This window comes from Nannospalax galili, unplaced genomic scaffold (genome assembly GCF_000622305.1).
Source record: "Nannospalax galili isolate Female #2095 unplaced genomic scaffold, S.galili_v1.0 scaffold1181, whole genome shotgun sequence".
NCBI classification, from domain to species: Eukaryota; Metazoa; Chordata; class Mammalia; order Rodentia; family Spalacidae; genus Nannospalax; species Nannospalax galili.
This window is the reverse complement of record NW_008345687.1, coordinates 1,221,534-1,239,361: the sequence shown is the minus strand read 5'-3', so window position 1 is coordinate 1,239,361 and position 17,828 is coordinate 1,221,534. Positions and strand designations below refer to the sequence as shown.

General features: G+C 38.5%; 1 pseudogene; it reads left to right on the top strand.

Moving 5' to 3' along the window:
* The first annotated feature begins 352 nt into the window (after nt 1–352).
* Nucleotides 353–17,828, top strand: part of LOC108491266 — a 106,443-nt pseudogene continuing 88,967 nt past the window's right edge.

The window sequence follows — 17,828 nt, the reverse complement described above, 5'->3', positions numbered from 1 at the left end:
ATCCAGGTTTGTGGAGTTTGTGTAGCCCTGTATGTCTTGAACATCTGGATGGACCACTGCTGTTTGCTTTTTCTGTCCAGATTTTGGGGCCAATTTTACATCGTCTTCCGATTCAAGTTGAACAAAAGCCTCTCCATTCTGCCTGCCTTCTCCAGTGTAGAAGAAATGGACAGCTGTAACACCATCACTAACGCTTCAGCCAGAGAGAACGTCCTGTATGTCCTCAATTCAGCAGAACCAGAGCAGCGCACAGAGTTTGACCACAAAGCCTTTACCTCCCAGGGCGGCAGCAGGATGGACATTGACATGGGGATGCCAGAGAAGCATGGGGAGAGTTTTCTGTAACTTACCCATGGATGCCTCAGTGGAAGAGTTCATGGTAAGTAAGGACCTGTCTTATGCAGAAGGTGAGACTGATTTCTGTTTTCGTTAAGCAAGCCTGGCTGATAACCAGAAACACTCAACTACCACCTGACACACAGAGAGCAGCTGCTTCTTTTTGTTCTGAACTCCAGGTTCTGAGGCTTCATGCTCCCCACTCTCACATCACCTTCACCAACCCTTGCAGTACCTATGGGAGGGTGGAGTCAGTAAGTTACTTAAGTGTATCCTAAGTCCTTCTTTCAGTAGTTCCTTGAGTTCTTCCTTAATTCAGCAGAAAAATAAAAGGGTCCAATTTCTTGTCCAAATGTTAAAGCCTAAGTGCATTTTAGGTGAACCCCCATTCCTTCAATAGAGTTCAAACAGCAGTGTGAAACAAAGCAGAGGTTGGTAAGGCATAATGTGTGGCCCCAAATCAGAACCCCCTTCTCTTGCACAGGCCAAATCTAAGACTGATTTTTTTACATTTTTAAATGGTTAGGGGAAAAATCAGAAGAATACTATTTTGTGACACATGAAAACTATATGAAATGCAAATTTTAGTGTCCATAAATAAAGTTTTATTGGAGCACAGCCATGCTCCTTCATTTACATACTGTCTATGGTGCTTTGCGATAAACAGCACAGTTGAGTAATTGTGACAGAGACCGTATGGACTGCAAGGCCTAAAATATTTACTATCTGGCCCTTTACTGAAAAAAAATTGCTGACCTATGGGCTCTAAAATCAGACTGTATTCAAATCCTTCCTCACCGTTTTTAGTAACTGTGTTCTCTTGAAAAATATACTTAACCTCTCCTAGCATCAGTTGCACTATCTACAAAACAAGGATAAAGTAGCACCTACTTCTTGGACTGATATGCATCATAACAACCTGGCACTTAACAAAGCATTTAGTAAATGTAGAATGCTTTGTGTTTTTCTGAAATTGGAATACATCTGTACAGAATGCAAAATAGTGATGTCAAAGCCACCTATGGGAAGAGTCTGGTGGCAAATATTTTGGCTTTTCCCGTGGCTTTGGTATTTCATGAATCACTAGGTAACACCCAGGGGCATCTGAGTTTATATATACGAACATGGTAGATAATATCACTCCTTCTAGAAGCTGTTAGTCTGCTGATGAAGCAAGCCTCAAATGTATGAAGAAGCATCATTAATAAGATTACTTTCTCTAACAAAAATATTTGAAAAGCATGCTTTTTCCTATTTCAGTAGCAATACAGAGCCCTGCAGTATTATGAAAAGATTGAGTTTGATAGTGGCTCTGGGCTCAAATCATCTTTAGGACCTGCTGTCCTTCTCCTTACCATATTCTTACTGCCTTAACTAGTGTTCATTAGTCCCACTCATGGGGTAGAATAATAACTGGATGATAAATTGTAAACTAGTTGTTTTATTCTCCTTACTAAGATCAGTGATCATAATAAATACACTAGAAATTTCAGGGGTAGGTGTGGATAGGGGACAGGATCTAAATACCATCAAACTATATTGTATGAAAATTTCAAAAATTTAGTAAGAAGTAAAAGTAAGAAAAAAAAAAACAGAAATTTCCCAAAGCATTATACATTGAAAAACAGTGTTAGTGCGTAAACTGCAAAACTCTTAATCAAAGAATCTTTTTAGAAGTTATCAAATACAGACTTTCCCAATAAGAAACATATGACTATTTCATTAACTCAACAGGTTTTTATTGCATATCACTTGTACCCAAAATGCACCAGAGAGCCAATACTCCCATGGACAATGCATTCTTGGCATTCCAATATGCTATTAAATTATTCTTCCGATGTTTCTTTCTTCTAGTCCTTCCAGCCAAGAGTTACAGACTGATCTTCTTTTTTCCATCAAAACATTTTCTTGTTCAAAAAGCTTTGTCTCTGATTGTGTAATATATTAAGTACAAACTCCTTAGAATGGAATTTAGACCCTTCTGTGACCAGACCGGTTTCTCATTCCTGTTTTCTCATATTACATTTCCACATTTCCATCTTAAACTCTGTGCTTCAGTCTATCCTAATTTACATCTTAACTTCTCTACCTCCAAGTCAGTGATAACAACAAGGATGCCCTCAAGAAGAAACTAAAATCCAAAGAAGACTCAGTTTTAAGTTTCAACAATATAAGCAATGCAGGACTGGGATTTTATTTATTCTCTTATTTATTTTATCCTTCTGTGGCATAATGCTCTGCCTTTTAACTATGATGTAAGACTGAGCCTTGGATGGTTCTGGCAAAAACACCTGGACTCCTAGAACTGTTACCGGTATGTCAAAAACATTTGTAAAGCATCTTTTCCATCCCTTTATTTTAATTAATTATTTAATTAAATTTTATGCATATGATTGTGTTCCCTGCATGGATGTAAGTGCAGCCATGGTTTGCAATGCTCATGGAGGCCAGAAGAGTATGCCAGGCCCCTTGGAACTGGAGTTAGCCACCATATGGTGCTGGGAATAGAATCCAGGTCCACTGCAAGAGCAGCCAGTTCTCTTAACTGCTGAGCATCTATCCAGCCCCTTCTTCCCTTTCTAGCTACTAATATAGTGAGCCATTCATTGTTGTATTCTTAATTTTCATTGTGCTACAATATTTAAATTTCTCGGAGGCCTCAGAGGTCAAATTCTGTGACTATTCGTCAAATCTGCATTTCCAGTGCAAATCAATCAGTCAACCTTTTATTACATGAATATTCCACCTTCTTTCTGAAGTTTCTTATACTCCTACAGTTTTATTTAAACAAAGATTTATTTTATACTTAATTCTCACCAGGCAGGGTACTGTGCTATGCTATCATAATACAAAGAAACATTGAAATTTTGTATTTTACATAATAGACCTTATAATGATAGTAGAAATATAACCATTTCCTCGTTCATTCTTCAGTAGAATATTATTTGAACCTTCATAATAATGCTGCCTTCTGTTCAGTTTTTGTAATCTGTTATTTCACCCCCAATACAACCAAGCATTTGAAGGCCAGGGTCCAATCAATCTCATCTTTGCTTTTGTTTTATTTTGTTATTGAGAATTCCAAACATGAGGACTGTACTTACATTATTTCTTTCTTTCCTGCTCCTTCCAACTCTTCCCATACTTTGCTTCAATTTCATGTCCTCTTTCATTATTATTGTTTTGTATGTGTGTGTGTGTGCGTGCGTGAGTACGTGCGTGCGTGTGTGTGTGTGTGTGTGTGTGTGTGTAAAATTAAGCCCATTTAGTGGTGCTTGTGTGTATCTGTGTTTAGGGCTGACCACTTGGGACTGGATAACCTATCGGGGAGCTCATCCCTGAAGAAAACGTGTTCTCCCTCCCTCAACAGTATTGTCAATCTCTCATCTTTGAATCATTTATAGTTCTTTGGCACTACTTTGTACATAGTTAATATTAAACAAAACTTAAGTAATTTGTACTAGCCAATTTTTTAATAAGGGCTGATGTACTAGCCAATTTAAAAAAACAAAAAAACAAAAAAACAAACTTTAGCGCATCAGATAAGAGCACTTATGTCATCGGTGCTTAATGCCAGCAGGCAGACTTCACCACCGAAGCTCACATGGACTTCAGCACATTATTTCAGTTTTCCACTTTGTTGTTATTTTATTTAAAATAACTTTGCCTTCAAAGCCCAAGATCCCATGTGTGGGTTAGTTTTGATGGCAAACAAACCATTGTCCACTCTACACAGCATATAACCTCTCTTCCTGCAGCCACAAGCTGGATTCTGCTGGAAACAGGTTCTGGAGGGATGTTCACAGCTCGCTTTTCACTGTTGTGGGCACAGTTTGTCTTCTCCCTAATTCATGCACCATGTAATGATTTATAGAGCAGACCTTAACTCAGTCATATTGATCTGCCTCTTGTGGTTATTATGATGGAGTCAAATTTTACTGCATTTTCAAGATTAAAAGTCTATGTTGCCTTATCAAGTTTCTACCCCATAGTTTCACTGGTTTTTGATCCGGTGTAATTTCACTTTTTTTTTTTTAACAGCAACAGTTTTAAATGCTTAAACGAGAAATAGAATGTCTAGGGAGCAACATTTTAAGTAAATGAAGGCCCTTATTAGAAACAAAACAACTGTGCCATTCTAGCTGATACATATGTTGCACTTCTGGTAGAATCATAATTCATTTTTTTAAACATTGATTTTTATGTTTGTGTGTGCTGGCATTTACAAAGATGTTAGATGTAGATGTGAATTTCCATACCAACCAAAAAATTAACACAAAACTAAGCTTGTTTCACTGTTAGTTTATTTTAGAGAATTACATAAAACTTGTAATTTGAGTGAAACTCTCTGCAAATGGACAGATGCCCCTTCTGGCCATCTGCTAACAGGAGCCCTCCTTCTACTCTGGGGATGCACTGCAGGTGACTTAAGGAGAGCCTTTTATTTCCAAGCGTCTCACTGAAAAATATTTCTCCATGTCTCTTTTCATTGTCTCAAAGACGTATCCTTCCTCCTTTCAAAGGTAAACCTTCCCCTGTTCTCTTAATCTTACTCTGTTTTATTCAGTTTCTTCCCCTTCAATTTTTGCATGCCTACCTTGCCTTCAAACTTACCCAAAATCCCCTAATTTTGCGGACAAACTTATGTAGAGATCTCATTATACAAATTCTCCTTTTTATTTTATTGTCTGTCCTGAGAAGCTCTGTTTCTTAACTTCTTGTCAGATTCTAAAGCAAACTTATATCACTATCCTCATTCTTTTTAAATTTATTTATTCATTTTTATTTTATTCATATGAGTGTTTTGCTTGTATGTGTATATAAGTGCACCCCTGTTGTGCAATGCCCACAGAAGCCAAAAGAGATAATTGAGTCTTCTAGAACTGGAATTACAGACATTTGTTAGCCACCTTGTGAGTGCTGGAATATGAATCAAGGCCCTCTGCAAGAGGAGCCAGTGCTCTTAACCACTGAGCCATCTGTCCAGCCCATCATTCTTCCATGGCTATGATTGTATATACATATATATATTGGTCTTTTTGGGACAGGGTCTCCCTGTAGCCCCAGCTGTCCTGGAACTCACCACGTAGACCAGGCTCGCCTTGAACTCACAGGGATCCACCAGCCTCTGCCTCCCAAGTGCTCCCAAGGGATTAAAGGCATGTGCCACACACCCGGCTATGATCTTTTTAAAAAAATATTTTATTTATTACTTTATTTTATGTGTATGAGTGTATTGTCTACATATGTTTAAGTACATCAATGCTGTGCAATGCCCACAGAGGTCAGAAGAAGGCATTGGATCCCCTGGAACTGGTGCTATGGACAGTTGTTAGCCACCATGTGGGTGCTGGGGATCAAACCCTGGTCTTCTACAAGAGCAGACAGTGCTCTTAACCACTAAGCCATCCATCCAGCCCCCACATGGCTATGATGTTAATTCACCTTATACTCTTGAACATTTAATTGTCTTGGTGTTCTCTTAGTAATCAAATTCAAACCCTTCATCAGACTTTATCACATCCTTATTTTCTGGAATTTCTGTAAGATTTGACTATAACCAATATGTTCTTCCTAAAATATTATCCTATCTATGCCTTATATTCTTCCTAAAATACTATTCTGTGTCTTTTATTATATATAATTTTCTGTCCATTCATTAGCTTCTCTTCCTAACCCTTACTAGAGGTAACCCCTTCGCTATTCACACTCTAATTTTTCTTATAATTTTCAATTATTCTTCCATATCTTTATTACATACCCTTGTAATATAAAACATGAGTCATTAAAAAATTAAATCAAACTAATAACTATTTTCTCCTTTGACTCCAAAACCCTGAAGAGTTCTGTTGCTCTTCTGTCTTTTTTGGTCTTAAGAAAAATGAGGAATACAAGGAGCTCTGAAGTTTTAGTTCACACAGAATGGATCTAGAGAAAGAAAAGAAGACAGAACAGGATCTGACCCAAGAAGTAGAAGTTCCTCAAAGCAGGTGAGGATGGAGTGACTCGATCTATGATCCCAGGTAGCACCTGCTTCCCTCGCTGGCCCACCCTGGGAAAGATGAAGTGGGAGGGGAGACTCTCTGAGGGTGTTTGTGTGGTGGGTACCAGGCCTCAAGAACACCAGGAGCACATCTTCATGATGCAACATTGAAGAAAGATAGAGGCTCCTTCGAACTAAGAACCTAGCCCCTCCTCAATGATCCAACCCCAAATAAGCTCAGGAGTCTTTTATAACCATATCGAAGAGGACAAGGTTGGGAACACCAATAATAACTGAGATTGAGTACTCTGCCAGACGGGGCCAGGCAGGTAAGAAATCAGAGCAGGTTAAATTTCATTTAGAGATAAATATATTTAATGTTAGGGCAAAATTAATACTCTGAATTTATATCACCTGCCTTGACCTCACTCCTGGATTGTGGTTCTGATGGCAGAATCTACATTTTTCTCTGGAATGCTGCAAGATAAATCAATTTATCTTATTATACGAATACATTTTAAGTTGTAAATAGCACTGCAAAGAACATGCTTATAACTATGTCTTTCTCTTGGATTATTTCCACAAAATAAATTCATAGAAGTAGGCTCACTAGGTCAGGATCACAGCCAGGAGGTAGATTAAACTTCAGTAGAGGGCTTCCTGAGACAGGCTATGTTGTTTGTTGTATATGAAAGCCTATTTAGGAAGATTTTAGGATAGAACTCTCTGCTGTTCTTTCCTCTATTTTAATTCTTACACTGTCCCAAAAGCATCAGCCAATCCTTTAAATTCCTTTGAACCTGTATGACTCTAACTCTAGATTTCCTCACCTATTGTTCTTAGTGGATTAGGGGAACTAATCTGTACATTGCAAGATATTACACAGCATCCCTGGTCCCTACCTATTAAATGCCAGAATGACTATACCTACAGCAATCCAAACCTACAGCAATCCAAACTACCTCCAGGTGTGGGCAAGATTGCTCAGTGGGTGATAGCACCTGCTACCAAGCCTAAAAATCTGAGTTTAATCCCTAGATCCTTCGTGGTGGAAGTAGAGAACTGATTCCCGAAGACTGCCCTCTGACTTCCTCATATCCACTGTAGAATGTGCACGAATATACATGTACAAACAGAGTGACACTAAACAAAATAAAATAGGTCAGTTTTTAAAATGCCAATGTCTCCATCCATTACCAAATGTCCCACTGAGGTGAGCTGCTATACTCCACTAAACGACAAGTTTCATTGTACCCATTTTTGACACAAAAGGTATTTTGACATAGCTAATTTATTTACTCTCTTTTCAGGTGTGTCATGTTGATGCACCATGAAAATCTCAGACATAAAAATAGTATTTTAAAATTTTTGAAGTGTTATTGATACTGTATCTGTCCCATTAGAAACCTTACTGCATCCCTTAACCCCATTCTCACCATGATGATGAGTTAGCAAGAGTGGACAGTGGAGCAAAGTGAAGTAAGGTTTAGATCCAGGATCCAGTCAGCAGAAGAGAGAGGTGGTTAGAAAATTTCTCCTGAAGTTCAGAAGGCTGATGTTAAGAACAATTATGGTCTCTTCATGGGTTCAAAGACCACTCAAACTTGAGGAGTTCAAAGTAATAAGAATCCTTGTACCTAGGACAAATGCCAGAGCAGAAGCGATACAGAACACTGGCAGTGATGTAAATTCTGACTTCATGATGTCCACTCACTTCCTCTGCTTTATAGTCCATAAAGAGAAACTTCAGGTATCTGGGAACAATAGGAAAGAGTCAAAAGAAGGAGTCACATCAAGTTCTGCTGCAGAGTTTTCTCCACTACCATAATGCTTGAGTCTCAGCTTGGGCACCCTTTCTCCCCTCTCAGATGGCAGTGCGAAAATCACCATGATTATCATTAAAGGAAGGAAGCACCTACAATGAAGTCAGTCCATAAATAGAGCAGCTCAAATGCTACCCAGATTTGTGCAGTTTGTTGGAGATGAGTGACTATTTCCAGATTGTATTTCAGCCATTTCTCTTCAAATGCTAGATGAGCGCAAAATAACAGAGCTGCTGTAAGCTGCCACCCAGCTGCTCGCTCCCCTGTCAGAAGCTGCTTCTTTTCAAAGGTAACCTGGTAAGAGGCAACCTGCCATCTTAAAGAATATTGGTAAAGGAAAAACAACAAAGAAGAATATTGGGAGTTGCTGAAAGGAAAGACTACAAACACACACAGATACACACTCATGCACACATGCATTGCTGCTGAAAATGCAAATCAGTGTAAAAGCCAGTATAAAAGTGATGGACCAGATGAGAGATTAACAATTGTGAAACTCTTAAGTTAATTTTATTAACTTTTTTTAGAAATAATAATGGCTTAATTCCAAGTACTACCAGTAATTTTGAACAAAAGCATCTCATACACAAGACTTGATTTCACTCATCATGTAATCATTTCTAACAATTAGTAATAAGGCCATGCATTGGCGTTGTATTTGGCACACAGTTATTACATAGAATACCCTGTAATTGTTCCCAATGAGATAAGGTAAAGATTTTCACATGAATACTGACTCTTACAGTCACCCAGTAGACAGTTCAACTATCCCTCTCCCTCCTAACCTCAACATGACATGAATTATTCTCCCGACAGGTACTTTGGATTCTATGACAAATGCATTTACCCAATTACCCAGAAACAAAGCTTCAGGTGACTAAGTTTTCATAATCACTGTTTTGTCTGGTTTGCTCTTCCTTTATGGTCCCTCTCAGATCTGTGTTCCTGGTGGTCTTTCTAACTATTGTGTGGTGCAATCTCAGTTTGTAAGCTCGTCTCTAAGCAGTGAGAACCGGCAAAGTCTCCTGGCTTTGACTTGCACCTTCTGAAAAGTGAAAGTTCTATGTCAAATCTGTGGGTATTTGGTTTGTATTTAGAATTTTTGTTTTGAAATTGTTGTTGTTGTTGTTGTTGTTGTTGTTGTTGTTGTTGTTGAGACAGGGTCTCCCTTTAGTCCCAACTGGCCCTTTTCTCACAGAGATCTTCCAGCCTCTGCTTCCTGAGTTCTGAGTTCATGATGGTGTACACACCATCATGCCCAGCTAAATCTGTATTTTACCAACAACAGCAGGTCACAGAATATCAGAAAACAAATAAATGAAATAAATGTAATGCCTTTCCACCAGCATCTTCTACAGTTTAAAAAATAGAGCTAAAATATGTGAGACGTCATAAATAGCAAGGATAAAGTTTGTTTTGACAAACATTTTGTAGGAAAGGAAGTGTGTGTGTGTGTGTCTGTGTGTGTCTGTGTGTGTGTAAGAAAGATAGATAGAAAGAGAGAGATACAAAGAGAGAGAGAGGAACCTTTCTTACTGTGGCTTATATTTAATATATTGAATATTCTTATGCATAACTAATTTTTCATATAGTATAAGAAATTACCTTAATAAATATTTATCAACAGCATCTTTATTTACTTTTTGGTTGAATAGGAACCAGTGCTGTTGATTTTAATTTAAATCAAACTCTAAGGTTAAGATATTTTAAAAATTGAGTGAAAATGATTAGTTGAAATAATAAACAAATACTCTGAAAATCAGAACGAACTTTGATTGTAGAATTCTGAGAATTAAGATTCATTTTTGCTGCTTCTTGTGAAAAACAAAGGCCAGTAATTAGGAGAACTTGATATAAGAACAGATGGTCTGGGGGCTGGAGAGAAGGCTCAGTAGTTAAGAGCACTGGCTGGGTAACAACTGTCCATACCTCTAGTTGCAGGGTATCTGAACCCTCTTCTAACCTCCATGGGCATTGCACCACATGGGTGCACTTACATACATGAAAGCAATGCACTCATACACAGAAAATAACAATAAATGAATAAAATATTCTAAAAATAAGAACAGAAGGTCTGAACTAGACATGTTGATGCTGCCCTGATCTATTCCCCAGCAGTTTATTATTTAAACCTTTTTCTTTTTTCCTCCTATGCATTGCAAATATTTTTAGATCTAAATGATGCCTCTTCAATGTCTTTGAATACTACAGCTAAAATTCCTTCAGAGGGAGTATAAATAACATCCACCCCTTCTTCTCTTGGTCCCAATGACAAACCAAGGTACAATTTCAAGCAACTGCAGTCTGGAAAACTGCAGTGAGTTTATCGGGATTATTTACAGGGCAATGGGTGAGGGTTTCCTTACAGTGTGGGTGCTCCCCACCGAAGGCAGCGCTGGAAAGTTTCCATCCAAGCATAGCTTCTCCACAGACACACGAAATGGTGAGAGAGCCTCCTCTAGGCTTCCTCAACATATGTACCCTTATCCCCTCCCCTCATGCAACTAGGACCAACTGGTTTGTTAGGAGGGTCCGGTGACTCTCCCTGTCCCTCCTTTCCTGCAGAGGGTGACAGCAAACAAGCTTAGCTGTGATGATCTCAGGCAAGCAGACACAACCAAACTTAGGAAGATGGTGTCTTTCCTTGATCTGTCTGTTGGAGGACAGGCCTGTGCAACAAATGCACACTGCTACATTGAAGGCAAGCTTGCCTGACATGTAAAACAGGAGACATTGTGCTACTAGGGATGGGTTGGAAGACAAAGGGAAGACTGACTGTGACAAAGAGGATGTGGTGGGCCCTCTGTAGGTAGCAGTATTCTTCACCACCTAAATCAGGAGAAGTTGAAAGGTGAAATAAATAGTAAAGATGGGAGCCAAGACTTTGCTCTTGTTAAGTGTAGAAGCTTAGCCGGGCACATTGATATGTCCTATAATCACAGTATTTGAGTCAGGAAGATCACAAGGTCAAGGCCAGCTTGGGCTACATAGCAAGACCCTGTCACAAACAAACAGAAGATAGTTGAATTGTGGTTCCATTTGGAGTGAGACTAAGACACTTTTATGTCTCTCGAACTATTATTTGCCTCCTTTTATTACTTAAAAAATGAAGAAAAAAATGAAAGAAAACAGACTGCAACATTATTTCTGCCATCCATGTGCAGGAAGATCATCTTAAAGGACTGTCCAACTTTTGTTTCTAATGGTTGTAAAACCCATTATCATCTTATTGCATAAAAATAACATATAAATGTTATAGACCATAAAGCTCTGAAATGTGGCTGTAAATTATATAAGCATATCTGTACATATACATATTCATGTTGTGATATATTCAAATGATGAAAAATACTCTTTGCTCCATTGCTGCAGTGTTTCTTTTACAAAATACATTCTGAACATGTCAGCATTGTCTCTTCTGTTTGCAAATGACTAATGCGAGAAGGTAACTTTGGAAATTACATTGCTATGTAATCATCCATATTGTGGATTGTGGATAAAATTGATTAGAATAATATTGAAACTCCCCCAAGGGACTCTACAATTATAAGTCAAGTCTCAAATGGAAAAGGTTTTTTGAAAAGTTGGCAGATGTCTTAATGAATATGAAGCATTATAGTAATATATTAGGGCAATTTGTTTGTTATTGACAAGCAGATCACTAAACTATATAAATTACTGGACTAGACAGGCAGAATTACTTCTCTTTCAGTGAATGGTTAATCAAATATTATTTTTAAATGTTCATTTGTTTGACTTTTTGATATGCATATTAGTAGACAAATGCTTGCCCTTTACTTAGAGTTGCAAGTTGGCTTTGGATGTAGCAAATCCAAACATTTGAATTTATATCAATAGGAAGTAATTCAACCTCAAGATTGATATCTACTATGCGGATCAACAGTAGAATATATCAAAACAACAAGATTTTGTATTTCCCTTAATAAGCCCATTTGCTTGGCATTTGTTTCCCTTTTCTCTTGTTTTTGTTTTTAAACAACCTTTCATGAAAGAAAGGCATTGAAATAAATCATCGAGGAACACATAGAGCTCTTTAATGAGTAAGGTAATTACATAGCCCCATTCCACCATGCCAGGGGTTTGCAAATGATTTAAAAGTTTGTTTCTGCATTTGTTTCCAAGGACTTGACCAAGTACAGAAGCTCCGTATACATCAGCAACTAGGACAAATTTATTCTAATAGATTTTTACTCTAGGAACAAGAATGTTTCTGTCTCATACTGCACATGAATATTAAATAAACTACCTGCTGGCAACTACACAATATTTTCGTCTCTAATTTTAAAAGTACACTGTATTTTAATACCTATTTTTAAGCAGATATCAATTTTTATGGAGCAGTACATGAGTTGTTGATGGATAAATCACCCAAGCATGGTTAAAGACAGCCTAATCCGCAGCTGGTACCAGATCCATTTAATTGTATCTCCTGACCTCACCTCACCTGAGCCCGCATTAAAATCATAATACAGTTCAAGTGTAAAAATGATATACTGTTGGTTCGCCCTGTTTATAGAGGGGCAAACATACAGTTAAATTCATATGTTTAAAATTAGTGTAGTCATTTGAAAAGGTTGAGTGAGATCCAACTGCCTCTCAGCGTTTTCTTTGCCCTTTTTCTATTTAAATGATTAGGCCTCCATAGCTAGATGAGTGAGGCTGTGAAGAAAGTTGTAGCAGCTTTTCCTGGCACCTGGAAGACTGCTGCCCTCCATCAAAAAGGGAGGCCCTCAAGCATCATTTAATATTGGAACGGTGCATTTCAAAAATGTAGTTGGCTGGCAATAGGCAGGAACTCTTACATTTTCTTTTACCAATGTGGTGATATTTTGGAATGGCCTAAACAGCAGCCTTTGAGTTTATCTCCCTTTCATAGGGCTGAAATAGCCTTACACTCTTGTGATAATTTTATTTTCATAAATTACAGTACTTAGATTTTTCTCTTTTAGGAGCAACAATTTTTATTGATTTTTGTTTTCTAAATTGCTGCCAAGGCCAAAACCAACCTAATCATATGCTATTTTCCAAAGCTGAATTGAGAACACTGAAAACTGGCATTGCTTTTGGAGTTGATCTGATGAAGCAATCAGCTAATTTTCAATAAATGACACTGAGTGAGAGCTTCCTATGCACGAGGTGGACTTCGTACTGCATTCCGAGAACATGAACTGGAGAGTGTAGGTCCCCGGAAGTGAGAAGCAAAGCCTCATGACCTTCTGAAAAGATTCAGATTTTTAATTAGTAAGTACAAAACAAACCCATGAACGCATCAATGAATACATTATTTCCAAATCTCTACAATAACTTTGCAGAAGGGGGAAGATGTCATTCCCCATTTTACAAATGAGAAGCACAGCTATTTAGTGGCAGAACCAAAATTTGGAGATGCGTCTGTCGAATTCTGGAGCTCATCCTCTTAAATGCTATGATGACAGCCCAGTCAAAATGAATATTAGTCAGTTCCCTCAAAAGAAGGGACCTTTCCCAGACCCACTTTCATAAGTCTCCCTTCCCCTACTTCCCTGTGCTGAACGCCCAGACCTCAGTTCTGGCAGGACCTTTGAACTTTCCTGGGAAATTTTCCCAGCCCCTTTCCGGTTTGCTCCCTTTCCCACACCTCCTTGGGCCTGCCATCTATGCTCTTCTAAGAAAATTATGGACTGCCAGATCCAAGAGCTTTCCCAAACCCACCTTGGATGTTTGTGGGCCCCCAGCTCCAGAAGGAGCTTTCCCAGACCTGCCTTGGTAAGTCTCTTTTCCCCATCTCCCTGGGATTCAAAGCTATCCTAGCTCTGTCCGGACAGTTGCGTGGTACTAGGAGATTTTCCAGACCTGCCTTGCTTTCAGACCTGCTCCGGTTACTAGGATCCTTATGCCCCAAGACATGTGAGCTTTCCCAGTCTACCTCTCAGCCAACCTGTTCACCTAGCAGCCACCCAGCACACCCTGCTGTTCCAGAACCCTGTCTAGTCAAATCTGGAATTTCAATTCAAAGTTGCAGCTATGCTTAGCATAACTGAGCCAACTCCTTACAGGGTATTTGCAAAGCAACATAAAGTAGACCCCAAACTGAACTGAAGCACTACTCAGCTGGGCCATAACCTGACAAGTTGGAAAACTGCAAAAATACAAATACCACTCAACAAAATCGAGATCACCTACCCATACCAAGAAACACTACCAATAATCTAGGTGTCATTTAAAACACACACACACACACACACACACACACACACACACAACATGAATAACCAAGCTGTGTCTACTACAGAAATTAACACCCCCATCATGTTTCCTGAGAATGACAACCTGGTGATGCACAAGACAATGATTTCAAAATAGCAATTCTAAATATGCTCAAGGAACTCTAAGAGGATGTGAGTAAAACACTTGAAGATCATGAAAACACAAACAGTTGAATGAAATAACTCAAATAATTCAAAACATGAAATTAGAATTCAATAAATAGATAAAATCTCAGAAGAAAAGCTAAACTGAAATAAAACTTGAAATCAAAAACTCAGGAACTAAAACAAAACCCTTAGAGGAAAGAAGCACAAAGGAGGTGGAGGAAATGTACCACAGAATGTCAGATCTTGGAGACAAGCTTCGGGAAGTGAATCACTCAATCAAAGCAAATGTCAAATCTAAAAGAAGCCAGGAACAGACTATATGACTTCCGGGGCACTGTAAAAATATCAAACCTATGAATAATAGGTGAAGAAGGAGGAGAAGGAGGAGGAGGAGGAGGAGGAGGAGGAGGAGGAAGAGGTAGAGGAGGAGTAGGAGGAAGAGGAAGAGGAGGAAGAAGAGGAGGAGAGGGAGAGGAGGAGGAAGAGGAGGAGGAGGAAGAGGAAGAGAAGGAGGAAGAGGAGGAAGAGGAGGAGGAAGAGAAGGAAGAAGAGGAGGAAGAGGAAGAGAAGGAGGAAAAGGAAGAAGAGGAGGAGGAAGAGGAGGAAGAAGAGGAGGAAAAAGAAGCAACAACCCAGGTTAAGGCACAGAAAATATTTTTAATAAAATCACAGGAGAAAATTTCCCAAATCTAGGGAAACAGACACTTAATCAAGGTACAAGAGGTATACAGAACACCAAGTAGACAGTATTAGAAAAGAAACTCTGCACATCATATAACTATCAAAACAATGACCAGAACAAAGAAAAGATATTGAAAGGTGTGAAAGAGAAAGAACAAGTCACATATAAAGAAAGACCTGTCAGAATAACAGCTCATGTTTCAATGTCTACCAAATCCAGAATGGCTTTGACCAAAGTCATACAAGGCATGAAAGAACATAGATTCCAGCCCAGACTACTATACCCAGAAAAACTATTAGTTGTAATTTAAAGAGAAAGAAAACCTTTCCGTGATTAAAAAAAAAAAACAGATATAAGGAATTTATGTCCATGAAATCAACTCTACAGAGCATATTCAATGGACTACTTGAGTATGAAGAGATTAAACACTCTCAAGAGGGTACAAAGAATAAATAAATTATCTCAGAACAGTCAACCAAAAGAAGTCTAAGAAAACAGTACTACAGTACCACATAACAATAATTAATGAACATTGGTCAATAATAATTCTCAATAGTAATGGTCTCAACTTCTCAGCAAAAAGACCCAGACAGTCATTGGAGCAGAAAACAGGATCAACAGATTTTTTGCCTCTAAGATTGACACCTCAAAAATAGTTATTGGCATCATCTAACAGTAAAAGAATAGAAAAAGATCCCAAGCAAATAAAACTAAAAAATAAGAAGGTGTACATTATTCTAATATCTGGCAAAATAGACTTCAAAATAACACCACTCAAAAGAGATAGGTACGGTCACTTCATATTCATTAAAGGAAAAATACACCAGGAAGATATCACAAGCCTAAACATATGTATACATACACAGGGGCACCTCATTCATAAAACCAACATTATTGGATCTAAAATCACACATTAACTCCAACACGCTGATGGTGGGTGATTCAATGCCCACTGTCACCAATAGATAGGTCAACCAGACAAAAACTAAGTAGAGAAACTCTATAACTAAATGACACTGTAAATAAAATGGACCTAACAGACATCTACAGAACATTCCACCCAAACACCAAACACTTTCTTCTTAGCAGCCTATGGACTTTCTCCAAAGTTAACCATATAGGACACAAAGCAAATGTCCACAAATTTAGGAAAATTGAAATGTCATCCTAGATACTATCTGACCACGAAAGAATAAAACTACATATCAACAATAGAAATGGGAAATAGTAAACAAACTCATGGCTACTAAACACACTACTGAATGAAATTTGGATCAAGGAAAAAATCAAGGAGGAAATTTAATTTTTTTCTATAATTGAATGAAAATTAAAACAGAGCATAGCAAATGCAACACAATGGAGGCATTCCTCAGAAGACGGTTTATAGCATTAAGTGGCTATATCAGAAAATTAGAAACATTGCACATAAAAAAAAATTAGTGGTGCAAGTGAAGACCTTAGAAAATAAAGAACAAACACCTAAAATGAGTACATAGGAAGAGAAATAAAACCAAAGCCCAAAGTAATGATTAACAAGCTTGACAAATCTTTATCCAAATTAACCAAAAGAAATAGAGTACCCAAATTAACAAACTTGAAGATAAAAGAGAAACATTACAACAGATCTTGAGAAAATTCAGAAATCCATAAGGACATACTTTAAAAACCTATATTAAATACCAGACTGGTGGAACTAACCTTCTTGGGTGTTTAACAGACATACTTTGAGGTCTATAATAATTTGGTCAGAGGGACATAAAGGACAGTGTTTGCTCCTTGCTCTCCTAGGTCGACTAGTTCCAGGGGACTATGAGCATCTCTCAAAATGTCCTGTAATTGTGGTGGGTCACCTGTCCTCTTGATCAAGGAAGCTGAGGAGACCCCACCAGATGGACTTGAACCAGTGTCCAGTCTATAGAAAGGAGGGTCAACACTGAGGAATCATTTCCTCCACGCTTCCAAGCGAAGCCAATCGTGGTCAAGTAGGACCTTTGACTTATCTTCACATAGGTGGAACTGGTAAAAGAAAGGAGCCAGGGGCTCCTCCCAAGCCCATGTGACCCCTGAGGAACAGATCCTCAAACGACCTTAAGAGTAAAAATAAATCGGTTTTATCTGGACCAACTGTATGGCCTTAAACACCCAAAAGTAAAGTATAACCAAAGATTAAACGGGACAACATAATTTCATAAGGGTCCATGTGTATAGCTAAAGGCTACGTAACAAGCAACAATGCCAGACAAGTGATACCTTCTTTTGAGTTGATGGCCAGGGTGGCCAAAGGGATTCCCAGATAGTAAGCCAGCATAGAACTGGGAAAATGAACAGCAGACCCCAGTCTTATCCAAAGGAATATTGACAACTGATTACCGCTAGATGAAGAACAGCTGACCCTCCTAAAACAAAGACCTCTAGATAGGCTGACTAGATTCACCAGAAGGGCAAATAGTGGGGAATGGCTGAGGGTGCCAACAACACAGCAGACAGTAGTAGGGATATCAGAATATAAGGGCTCTAGTCGGGGGAGGGAGGCTATGGGAGGGTGCCAACTGGGAAGCGGGTGTATAGTCGAATAAGATGGTTTGGGGTGTTCTGTGTGATATACACACACACACACACACAAAAGAAAA